Below are 9,131 nucleotides of genomic sequence, written 5' to 3'. Positions count from 1 at the left end.
CATAGTATTTGCACAATTGTTCCCGGGAATTGTTCTCAAAACATTCAATAGTTGCAGTAAGAAGACGTGATTTTTATAACAACAGCTAAAATCTTACGTTTTAGAATAAATTTAATCTTGAGTGCGAGTCAGTGTAGAAATTTAGACAATTATTCACAAAAAAGGCTCCAAGCCTAAGCGGTCATTGAGTTGCGGATTATGGTTGTACGTGTCTGCCCGAGTAGCGGTCAATGTCACCCGTTGCTGACTGATCCTATACGTCATTTGGGGCATGCCTTTCGTGACCGACTACAAGAAAAAACTGAGACAGATTTGGAAAAATAAATTACCGACTCGAAAGATATCGTGACAATATACGTTGTTAAAGATATTACAATTATCTCCAGCAATACAAGGTCTTTTCAGTTTTTTTAAGTTCCTTTTTTTCCAGCGGCCTGTTTTTTCTATGTCTGCCTCACTGTCTGTCTGTCTTTCTGTCCGCCAAACTGCCGTCCGTCTTTTCTTTCCCCATCGTCCGGTCCGATCGGCTTGGTTAGGTCCGCGTTGTTGCGAGGGAGGGTCCCCGACCGAAGGGACATCCTTTGAAAGCGAAATTGTTCTTTCTCGTATACACGGAGATATGACTTAACATCGATATAGCTTGCAGTCTGATTCATGTTAAAACCCACTTCTCACAAAGAGTAAAAGTTTTGCCTATAATGGATGCAGGCCAGAAACGTCAAAAATAACTAGTTTGTCGCTTTTCTCAATTCAACCACGTCAAAAAAAGCCTTTACGTGTATTTCAAATATTCCCTTCATTACAATAAACTTGCTGTTGTCTCGAGCTATAGAGAAAATAAAGATTTACAATTTTGACACACATCGCTGCAGAGCGTCATCTGAGAGAGAGAGAGAGAGAGAGAGAGAGAGAGAGAGAGAGAGAGAGAGAGAGAGAGATAGAGAGAGAGAGAGAGAGAGAGAGAGAGGAGAGATTGGAGGAGTGTAGATACATCAGTTCTTCCGATCGTATATTAGTACATGTATTGCTTTCAACAATATCTAACAATGAAAGCTCGGCGATGTCACGCTGTCTTTCAGACTGAACACCCTATGGATTTTATTGATCCATAAATTGCTCGATTTATTTTATCGTAATTCGGTTTCCGAATGGCGTCACGGTGGGGTAGACCCCCGGTCAGGTATATCATCCTTTCCAGGTCAATAGCGTTAGACTCTCACTGACCCTAGTTCGATTGACCCTGTGTGAGCATCATCTCAACTTTTGGACAGTCCACAATTTCCATATACCGGTACCAGAATAAATCGGTCGGTAAACCAATCAATCAACTAACCAACGACCAAGCAATCAATCTTTATACCTAGCTGTATGTTGGTCCATCCATCCATCCACCCATCCATCAACCCATCCATCCGCCCGCCGTTCGTCCGTCCGTCCATTCATCCATCCATCCATTTATCCATCCATGCATCCATCTATCTATCTATCTATCTATCTATCTATCTATCTATCTATCTATCTATCTATCTATCTATCTATCTATCTATCTATCTATCTATCTATCTATCTATCTATCTATCTATCTATCTATCTATCTATCTATCTATCTATCTGTCTGTCTGTCTGTCTGTCTGTCTATCTATCTATCTGTCTGTCTGTCTATCTATCTATCTATCTATCTATCTATCTCTTATCTATCTATCTTTCTATCTATCTATCTATCTATCAAGCTACCTACCTATCTATCTATCTATCTATCTATCTATCTATCTATCTATCTATCTATCTATCTATCTATCTATCTATCTGTTTTTATATATCTGCCCGTGTGTTTGTCGGTCCGTCTGTAAATCCGCTCTCATGTACAAACTTGCACACTTAATTGTGTTTCAACTCGTTTTATATTCTGTCACTTTTACCGATTTCTTCTGTGATCAGAACTCAATTTTCCTAAAATGTCGTATAATGGTGGAAAGACGCACTGAAAAAATATGTTATTATTATACAGCACTTAATACAACACAAACGCATACATACATACATACATACATACATACATACATACATACATACATACATACATACATACATACATACATACATACATACATTTTAACTTTGTTACGTCCCCTCTCTCTTCAATGCTCTATTGGTTGCATACGCATCCCTATTATCGTGATATTAGACGCAATCATGAGATATTTTACCTGTAAGTGGTTATCACATCATCATATTCGTTTCAAGTACACATTTCATTTGCCACGTAACAAATTTTCGAAAAATGAGAGAATTTAGATTTATCTGTAAATCGTTCGGTTCAATGTAATAAGACCAAACAAATCGGACAGACTGGTGACCAGCCTTTTAGTGCATGAATACAATTAGAAACAATTAATGAATCAGATGAAAAAATTCGACCGAATCAACAACTGGAGGACCTCAAATGGCCTCAGTTTTCGAAGTCAATGAAAGATTGGATACACGAAGTGTAATAGAACACGTGAAAGGCGCGTGCATTTTTAATGTAACATGATAACGCGCCATCACGATAAATGGGTCATTAAAGTCATTTGCAATGATTGGAATCATTTTCCATCTTTTCTGTAAAAAAATGCGTCATCAGGCACACATGAGGTCAATACCAACACGACCACTTCCTTCCGACTCTTGGTCATGACGTCAGTGTCCCAGGCTTCGGGAGAAAAAAAATCCCACTCCAGCTGTTTTCGCTCCGTCGATATGAAAGTAGGCCTGTTATACGTTCGACTGGCAAACAGAATGTGCTGGTGCCAATCGATAGCCCGTCGATGAGACGGCAAGGTGCCGAGAAAAGCTCGCCCGGTGCGGGGCTCTGAAGAAGAGGAAGAATCGCATTTCCTGTTCGATCCGATCGATACCGAACGTTGTCGAAGTCTTGTACCTCGCGTAGCGAAGTCCGGATCGTTGTATCCTCAAGGTTTTCATCTTGCACTCGCATTACGAAGTCATTTTTGTTTCGCAGACCCGGCGAATCTTCCTCTCCTTAGCCTTACATGGGACTCTAGTATAGATTTTCTTACAATGTAATGTTATCTACATCTTGTTTCCTGTGCCATGTATCTGTGGTATATTTGATGAGTATGAAATTGTGCTGTAAGGTAGTATGCGCCTCGAAAGTGAAAGATTTGCACTTTTGCTCAAAATTTCCTCAAGGAATGTTTCAACCATTCTCTTTCAAAATCAAGAATAAAAGTCGGGGTTCATCGTGAAAATTTTGGTACTAGAGAAAGAAATTTACCGATAGTTGAAATTCAAAATGGCCGCCATAAAGTGTTAACTCTATGGAGAAAAATAAAGTTGTCGATTTTCGAAAAACTAATACGGTGAAAAGTTTCCTTTCATCAAGAGGTTAAAATTGAATCCGCACATGTGGTAGAGCAGAAAAGAATTGTAAAAGTTTGAGAGTCCGAATATCTGTCACCATTTCTAATCTACCTCTTGTTGGGGTTCATTTTAAAGCTCATGCAATAAATAAAGTTTTCACCGGCTTATTTTCGTGAAAATCAAAAATGTAATTTTCCTCGTGGATTAATACAGGGATTGCGGTCAATGTTAATTTCAAGTGTCGGCCAATATTTGGTGCGTTGTTTCTCTAGAACAGAATTTTGCACGGTGAGCCCTGGTTTTTATAGGTAATAGTTTGTTAACTTCGAGGCGCGAACCGTCTGAAATCTTAACCCGTTTTTCAATGATTTTCAATGTATAAGCTTAAGTTTGTTTTTTTTACCCACAGTGTTCTGTCGTTTACTGGTTCTATTGCCTGGTCATCACTTTGAAGATCATCGGAGAAACATCGCAGCCGTGCACGCTCGACCTTACGCTGTTTGAACAAAGAAATGCCACCAAATGCAAGGATGTTTCGAGGCATTTTGTTGTGCACGTCACTTTTAAATAGCACCCCAGGAGGTAGTAAGCGCACGAGTCTCCAGATATGGCTAAATATCTTTTGAACAGATTAATATTGAATAGGGAAATTTGCAATCTTCGTCATTCTTTCCCGGGAAACTAGGCATCAAAGAATAATTTCACGAGTTTTGCATCAAGCCTGCCTGCATATTTCAAGCCTAGGATTAGTCTGTTGCATGAAAAATTGATCGGGGATGCACATTTTCACCTCATGAAATCTTTCCCGCCGGCAATTGACTTTTGAGTCGAAACTTACCAAAAAACCTAAACGTTTAAGGTACTAATCCGACATCGATCGTCTGACGGCATTCCTAATGCCGTCCTAGTTCTTTATTATGACGCCTTGTTCGCGTGATCCAAAGTGTTAATTTTTCAGACCTAGATATAAATAAGCTTATTGCGCAAATTTCAAGATAAAATATTTCTTTCATCACTGCCCAGAAGTTGAGGTAGAAGAAGCAAACTTATGGGACTATGGTAGACTGTGGTTCATTTTAATGTTACTTGAGGGGTATGCTCGTATTTGTTCAATATTATAGGCACCCTCAGACAAGTATTGATGGCTACCGTTTTTCATGTGTCCTTGCAGTTCCCAACCCAGTCAAATATTGACTAATTTACAGTAAATTTCGTGATGTCAACAGAAGAAGATGTGACATCACATACTGAGTAATTTGGGGTAAATTATGGTGAGTCAGAAAACGTTAATTTGAACTCGCAAACTAACATTGATTTGAATTGATAAACAATGTAGTTTGGATGATAATTTCTTTCTCTTGGAAATGATTTTATCTCATTTACAAATTTTGACGTACTTCAGTCACATGACGGCTTCAATCTGATCTGATATTCACATCTGACGCACTACCTCAGGACCGGGGTGACCGAAACTGCTAAAACTCTCCCCCGAGGAGGAGGAATATGCAATGCGTCTAGTGAGTCGACATAGTAGATGTACACAACTTATCCATTTTATATAGAAAGCAAATTTCAGTTTTCGGAAATATTGTAGCTTCATTCAATAATCTCATGAGTTAGTGACGCAATGTTACGTCAGCGTTCCTGATTTGAAACAATGTCTAAATCTGTGCCTGTGTCACGATAATTTCTGGATTAATGGACCCATGGGTTGGAATGAACGACTGATCCGGCAACAACTCGTAATGAAGCTGTAAATGACAATATCGAATGATTGTTTTTTTTTAATAAAGCATATATTTTAATTTTCTTTCTGTAGTAGAAATACTCAACGCGTTTATCCCTGTTTGATACTGTTCTTTTGAAAGAAAAAGACGAGAGACAAACGATAGAATAATATCCAATGACAGAAAGATCTGATGAGAAATAAAGGTGGAGAATTTCATTTATACCTCACATGAGGTAGACACTCAGACAAGTACCACAAGATAAAAACAAAGAGAGATAGGCAGACAGGCAGACATGCAGATAGACAGTGAAATACTGAGACAGACAGGGGTAGGGAAATACGACAACAAAAGACCGCGTTCCTATGTTCCAGCGTTCACCGCATATCAAATGCAATGACGTACATCACATTAAATCCTGTTGAAGCCGATTTCTTGTCCTCTGCCCACATACATGAAAAAGCAACAGGGCGCATTGCCTTCAGCTAAACCTGGCATTTTTCGGATGAAAATTATTTCCAACTTTTAAACGCTCAAAATCGCAGTCGCCATGTACTCTTGTGCCGCCCACTCGGTATGAATTACTTCAAATGTAGGCGGAAGTTAGAGAAAAAATAAATGTTAAATGTTATTGCAACGGGCGAGAGACGTAGCGAAGCAAAGTAAAGTTTTGAGGATGGTGTGCACCTTATGTCCGAGGCCGATTGAAAAGTAGGAAAATGTTCATTTCAAACAATGAAAGCTTTACAAACTAAAAAGTAAAACAGGTGAAACACTACAATCTCTGCCAGAAATCGTACTTTAATTTGAAACAGGACTCAAAAATCAAAACAAGTTTTCCCTGGGCCTCTTCAGTATGGGGTATTTGGGGTAAAAAACCTCAATTTTGGTATTGATGATAAAAATTAATTTAAGTCGCAAACTTGACTCTATTTTCTGAAATGTAATAATCCACTTGAAAGAATGTTATATGTACAAAAAAAGACTTTCATTTTGCATTTTCTATCCTCATTCTAAAATGGCATGGATTGAAAGACTGACACTCAAAAAAGTGATTAAAAACATGATTAGCAAAATTAAAATGCCTCTTATTCAAAGTGTAAGAACTTATTGCGAAACAAAATAGTTGTTTTTTGTATAGTATGTAAAGAACATAATGCGAAAATTTTAGAAAATTGGACCAGAGTGGAGTTAAATTCTTTTGAAATCTTGAAATTGGGAGAAAGAGAAGCCAGGAAAGCGGATGGCTTGCATACATTTGCATAAATTAACTTCTTTATCACGCAACTTACGACTGCTTGACAAGCTATAAGGTGAACCAAACAAATATTTAATCTTAGATTAGCAAATTAATTAAATTGAATGAATATTTGCAAAAAACGTGATTTTTGAGCAAAATAAAAATGTCTTCAAACGAATGTTATCGACAGAATTTTACTAAAGAGGGGCACCCTAAATACGATAAAAGTCCGTGTGGAGCGATTATTTAGGTAATATTTGGTGTCCGTTGTCAGCAAGACTGTGTGACTCTCAGAAACTGGAAAATTTCTTATTGTGAATCAACGCATATATTGCCATACGGTACAAATCATGTTATTAAGGTATCTTCAAAATGGGTGTTCGCTATCTCAGTTTTTATCTGAACCAACAATTATTATATTTTTTGCAAGGGTTCGCAATAAGCAAGGCCCCGCCATTTTGAATATCGAACGTCGGTAGTGGGTTTAATTTAATTTGAATCCCCAAGGAGAAGACTTCCTTCCGCAGAAAAGCTCGAGTAACGCTTTAAGACTTTAATTCAATTTTCAAGATACATATTATCATGAGGGTTATCGAGGCCCTGCGTTGGCATCGATCATTTCTCGGCATTTTTCTGCTCTATCAAGATTTATATCTTTCATGGAAAGTATGGTAGAAAAATTCCATACATCAATTATTTCGTTTGTTAGCGCTCAGGCTTGATTTGATATTCAAAATGGCCGCCGTCCCTGTGTTAATTCTATGGAGAAAAATAAAATTTTCGATTTTCAAAAAAATCTAAGACGGTGAAAGTTTTCCTTCTCCAAGGGTTTCAAAATGAGCCCCCACAAGTGGTATATCAGTAAAGAATTGGAAAAGTTTGAGAGTTCAAACACCTGTCCCCGAGGTGCATTCTACCATAAGTGCAATTTCTGTCCGTACTTGACCAAAAACATTCTGATTTTTTCCTTAATCATCACTCTTTCCTCTTTTCGAAACCGGCTTGGCAGTGCTCCGACACGAAAAACATCGAAGTTATCAGCATCCCCGCTAGATATTCATTCCATAACAGCGAATGTATGTATGTTTCATCCAATAGACGATATATCAGCATTCATTTCTGAAAAGTGCCGTGGTAACCATGGTTTGGGTATGCAAATTCGAAGATAACTTTTTACCCTTAATCAAAGGAGAATATCTATTTACCTCTAGTCTTACTCTGTATTGTAATGAAATGTATTGGCTGCATACCTCTACCGAGTGTTTTTGCTTCACACAGCAACACTATTTCCAAAACATGAAAACAAGACAAAGGTACAATTATTTATCCACTCTGACTGTTCGAGGGGGGGGGGGGGGGGGGGGGGGCAAATATAATGCTGGTTTAAGAGAGCTCGTCTCGCGGACAGAGTAAAACTTTTCCAATTCTTTTCTGAGCTATCACTCGTGGGGACTCATTTTGACCCCCTTGGAGAAAGAAAAACTTTCACCGTCTTAGTTTTTTGAAAAATCGAAAATTTTATCTTTCTCCGAGTCCATAGAGTTAACACAGGGATGGCGGCCATTTTGAATATCAGATATCGGTAAATCTTGGGTAATTTGTCTCTCTAGTACCAACATTTGCACGGTGGCCCCTGATTTTTATTCTTTATTTTGAACGGGAATGGTTGAAAGATTCCTTGAGGAAAATTTGAGCAAAAGTTTAACTCTTTCACTTTTGAGGCGCATTCTACCTTAAGGGTCTGGTTGGATGAATGGATGGCTTGATAATGAAAGGACAAGTTTGATATTTTGAGTATCTCGCCTCGTCTCTGAGTGTTAATGATTGGTAAGTGACCCATTTGTTTAAGGTGGAATGCGCCCCGGGGACAGATGTTCTAACTCACAATACTTTGTTACCCTACCGTTTGTGAGGGTTTGTTTTGAAACTCATAGAGTAAGTAACGTTTTTACGGTCTTATTTTCTTGAAATGGAGCCCACCCCTCTGTTAACATAGACTGGCGGCCATTTTGAATTTCAAATATCATTCGGCAGTTTTAGCTAATTTGTATCCCCAGTACCAACTTTAGTAAAGTGATCCTTGGTTTTTATTGTTGATTTCGAAAGGAATGGTTGGAAGTTTCATTGCAAAGGGTCAGAGCAAAAGTTTAACGGTAGGCTAATCGGTTGTCGCAGAGTTAGTTTGGAAACGGAAATGGCTGAAAGAATGCCTCACGACAGTGATACCACTTTGTCTGACAGCAGGGGAGGCTACAACATGCTACAACGTTGTACAACATGCTGGATCAGAGTGTGTAGGTACACCGTTTACTGGTCACATTAGCGTCAGCCGAGTTCATCGCCTGGTGTCATATTACCCAATCATTCATCGCTTCCAATTTCTTCACCTCAAAATGATCTCAACTCAAGATGATCGAATGGGAAGCACACCTCGATAAAAAACGCGAAGGAAAAAAATGAATGAGCAAGATGCTTAACAGAGTAGTAATGTGGAAATGCGTCATAGGTAGGACGAACTGCGTCACGAGTGGAAGGGAATTGACTCGTCTCATTACATCCAGGCTAATATCGACGACGCAGGAGGAAGACTTTGATTCAATATTCGATCAATTGCCATATTTGATCGATCTGTTCATTTAATGATTATATATTCAATGCATCTTCCAGTGATCAGCGGAAACTTTTTTTTCTCCATTTACCACATCCCGAGAGAGAGAGAAATCGTCAGCAGACTAGAGGATGCTGTAAAACGCTCGCTGTCCTCATGTATTAACCCTTTGAGCGCCAAAGTCAATTTTTGT

The sequence above is a fragment of the Ptychodera flava genome, chromosome 11 (genome assembly GCF_041260155.1).
Source record: "Ptychodera flava strain L36383 chromosome 11, AS_Pfla_20210202, whole genome shotgun sequence".
NCBI lineage: Eukaryota > Metazoa > Hemichordata > Enteropneusta > Ptychoderidae > Ptychodera > Ptychodera flava.
This window is presented reverse-complemented; position numbering follows the sequence as displayed.